Source organism: Neomonachus schauinslandi, chromosome 9 (genome assembly GCF_002201575.2).
Source record: "Neomonachus schauinslandi chromosome 9, ASM220157v2, whole genome shotgun sequence".
Lineage (NCBI taxonomy): Eukaryota > Metazoa > Chordata > Mammalia > Carnivora > Phocidae > Neomonachus > Neomonachus schauinslandi.
Window position 1 is genome coordinate 76167236 of NC_058411.1, and position 4388 is coordinate 76171623.

General features: G+C 43.2%; 1 pseudogene; it reads right to left on the minus strand.

Annotated features, from left to right (window-relative positions):
- Nucleotides 1-224: 224 nt before the first annotated feature.
- LOC110585362 lies at nucleotides 225-2084 on the minus strand (annotated as a pseudogene).
- Nucleotides 2085-4388: the final 2304 nt, after the last annotated feature.

The window sequence follows — 4388 nt, forward strand, 5'->3', positions numbered from 1 at the left end:
CCTGAATTCCCGGCTGCGAGTGAATGGAACAATGGGGCTAAGGTCATTGGGGGATGCTTGTTTTTGTGGTGTATGTGGCAATGTCTCTGAGAAACCAAATAGAACAGGATGGACAAAGAATGAAATGATCAAGATTAATGGGGGCTCTAACTGGATCCATTTTGCCATGGTCCCCCCTCCACCACAGACCCTCAACAATCATGTGAGACCTCAGGAATGCACCACACGAAATCAATTAGTTAAACGATATACCACACAGAACTGATTTGTTAAATATCGCCCCTCCCTTGCCCTCAGCCTCCAGCAAACTCCCTCAGAGTAGTACAGGCAAGGAAGACCTAACTATTGGGAGGAATCCCTAACACTTTTCCAGGGCAGAGTTCTGGCTAGTCCAAAAAGGGTCCTTCTTTTAAGGGTTTTTGGGAAACTAGACATTGAAATTTTTATTAGTATCGGCGACGTTTGTTTGGAGCAAATTCAGCTCCAGGAGCTGCATGGTTGAATGCAGGAGGGGTTTGACCAATTGCCCCAATTCCTTCCATTGTAGCAGCTTGGCCAAAGCGTTCAGTTGTTGGTGGGGTCAATCCCAAGGTTCCATCTGGCATCATAGCGGCAGTTCCTGGAGGAGCTGGGGTACCAGCTGGTACTGGAGCAGGGGACATGGCGCCTCTGTTGTTGATGCCTATAGCACCTCCCATAGCCATCTGGCCCATCCGTATCTCCTGTTCTCTCGCATCAGGGCATGTTCCCTTGAATCCTTCCTGCTGTTGCCGCATCATTTCTTCCTATTGCCGCGCATCTCTTCCTCATGGCGCCTGCGTTCCTCCTCCTGCCTGAGCTCCAGTTGCTTTCATTTTTGCACTTCTTGGTTGTGCAGCTCTTCCATCCTCCGAAGTTCTTCTTTTTTTTTTTTTTTTTTTTAAGATTTTATTTATTTATTTGAGACAGAGAGAATGAGAGACAGAGAGCACGAGAGGGAGGAAGGTCAGAGGGAGAAGCAGACTCCCTGCCGAGCAGGGAGCCCGATGTGGGACTCGATCCCTGGACTCCAGGATCATGACCTGAGCTGAAGGCAGTCGCTTAACCAACTGAGCCACCCAGGCGCCCCCTCCGAAGTTCTTCTTGACGTCTCATCAAATCCTGTCTCATAAGCATGACCTGGTGCTCATGGCGAGCAGCCTCCATCTCCATCTCCGGCTTCTCATGAGCTTCCTTGATGTTGCAGTCCACTTGGTCCTGCTGCTGCTTCTCCATCTCAATGAGTGCCTTCCAGCGCATGGCATACTCATACTCAAAGGAGCCAGGTTGTGCAAATCTGGGTGGCTGCTCTTGCTCCTTGTGAAATTGCTGGTTCTTTATAACCAGCTTCTCTGGAAGTCCCTCTTCATCCAGCTGGTCCATGGGCTCCACCATCACAGGCCAAGGAAATGTGGTTAGCAGGAAGGAGCTTTCACTGCACCTGTCCAGAACTTTCCGAGCAGCTGGCTCCGCTGAGAATTCAGCAGTGCCTTTTTCTGAGGGCCTTCCTCAATCATCCACGATGACTACAGCCCTTTCCACCTGGCCAAACACCGAAAAGGCTTCCTCCAGCAGTTCAGTGGAAACATACTGAGGAAGGTTTTGGACTGTAAGGGATGCACTATGGCAGACAAAGCACACATGCAGCTGCTTTCCATGGAGTGGCATGTTGTCCAGTTCTACTTTGGCAATCTCCACTAGGGTTTGTGTTTCCAAGCTGATAAAGCCAAAGCCCTTATCCTTATGAATGAAGACTTCTCCTGCCTTCCTGTATTTCTCAAATAGTTTCCTCATCTCCTCCTCAGTGATCTCAGGAGGAAGATTGCCCACAAAGAGCCGGCTACGTTGGGTGAAGTTCTTCTCTCCTGGTTTCCTAAAATTCTTCAGGTCAATAGTCAAGACTTCATTTTGGCTGCTGGCTTGTTGACCATTTGCAGGTATTGGTGGCCATGGCGGCTGCTCTTGCTGCTGCTGCTGCTGCTGGTGGTGATGATGATGATGCTTCCTTGGAGTATGGTTTTGCTTCTCCAAGTTAAAGGTTTTATTGCTCTGCATTTTTGCACCCCTCTACCAACTGTTCTCTCCTCAGAGTAACAGTGACGCTACCTGAGTGAGTAGAGTCTTAATGGATAGGGAACCAGCTGGGGAGAAGGAAGGAGGAGGAAACATGCACACAGGCCTAGAGGAAGAGGCCTGGGGGACTTATCTCCTGCCAGAGAATTATAAGTGATTCCGTATGATAAGAGCACAGGAAGCATTTGGAGGACTGATCAATAAACCTCAACCTCAACCTCACCTGGTATATAAAAGTTAATTCAAAATGGATCATAGTCTTAAAGGTAAAATGTAAAAATACAAACATTTTTAGGATAAAACATAGGAGAAAATCTTCAGGATCTAGGGCTAGGCAGAGAGTTATTAGGCATGACACCAAAAGCGCAATCCATGAAAGGGAAATTTGATAAATTGGACCTCATCAAAATGAAAAACTTTTGCTCTCGGGAAGTCCATGTGCAGAGGACGAAGAGACAAGCTACAGACTGGGAGACAATATTTGTACTCCATATACCCAACAAAGGAGTAGTATCTAGACTATATAAAGAACTCTCAAAATTCAACAGTGAAAAAAAAAAAGTTAAACAATGCAATTAGAAAATGGGCAAAAGAGGGTGCCTGGGTGGCTCAGTTGGTTAAGCGACTGCCTTCGGCTCAGGTCATGATCCTGGAGTCCCGGGATTGAGTCCCACATCGGGCTCCCTGCTCGGCAGGGAGTCTGCTTCTCCCTCTGACCCTCCCCCCTCTCATGTGCTCTCTCTCTCTCATTCTTTCTCTCTCAAATAAATAAATAAAATCTTAAAAAAAAAAAAGAAAACAGGCAAAAGATATGAATAAACATTTCATTGAAGTTGATATACAGATGGCAAATAAACACATGAAAAGATGTTCAACATTATTAGCTGTCGTGGAAATGCAAATTAAAACTACAATGAGCTATCAGCACACACTTATCAAAATGGCTGAGATTAATAAAATATGTAGTGATAACACCAAATACTGGTAAGGATGCAGAGGAAATACATCACTCATACATTGCAGATGGGAATGTACAATGGTGCAACCACTCTGGAAAACAAGTGGAAATTTTTTTTAAAAAACAAAACCTAATAATTGTCATATGACCCAGCAATTGTACTCTGAGGTCTTTATCCCAGAAAAATGGAAACTTATGTTCACATAAAAACTTTATGAATGAATGTTCAGAGCAGCTTTATTTGTAATAGCCAAAAACTAGAATCAGCTCAAATATCCTTCAACAGGTGAATGTTTAAACAAATTGTGGTATACACACACCATGCAATATTACAAAGCAATAAAAAGAAATTAACTACTGATACACCCAACAACTGGACAAATCTTCAGAGAATTATACTGAATAATAGAGAGCAAATCCCAAAAGGGTATATAGTGTATGATTCCATTTACAGGACATTTTTGAAATGACAAAACTTTAGAAATAGAGAACAGATTAATGATTGCCAGGGATTAGAGATGGAATGCGATTGCTTGAGGGAGTTGAGTGTGTTATAAAAGGGCAACTTGAGGGATCATTGTGGTGTTAGAACTGTTTAATATCATGATAGGTGGTGGATACAGGAATCTACATAAAGGATAAAATTCTATAGAATTTAATACACACGTACCTGAATGCATACAAGTAGAACAGGAAATCTGAATAAGGTGGATGGATTATATCAAGATTTCTGCCCTGGTTGTGATACTGTATTATAGTTTTGCAAAATGTTATCATTGGGGAAAAATGAGTAAAGTGCACAAGAGATCTGTCTGCATTATTTCTACAACCGCATGTGTGTCTACAACTATCTTAATAAAAATTGCATTAGAAAAAAGACAAGCCATAGATTGGGAGAAAATATTTGCAAATCATGTATCTGGTAAAGGACTTATATCCAGAATATATAAAGAATTATCAAAACTCAATATTAAGAAAACAAACAACCCAATTACAAATGGGCAAAACATTAAAAAAATTTTTTTTAATTTATTTATTTGACAGAGAGAGAGACAGGCAGAGAGAGAGCACAAGCAGGAGGAGCAGGAGAGGGAGAGGGAGAAGCAGGCTCCCCCTGAGCAAGGAGCCCAATACGGGGCTCGATCCCAGGACTCTGGGATCATGACCTGAGCCAAAGGCAGATGCTTAACTGACTGAGCTACCCAGGTGCCCCGGGGAAAACATTTTAACAGACACTTCACCAAGACATATATAGATGGCAAAAAATAGCATGCAAATATGCTCAACATCATTAGTCATCAGGGAAATGCAAATTAAAATCCAATGAGATACTACTACA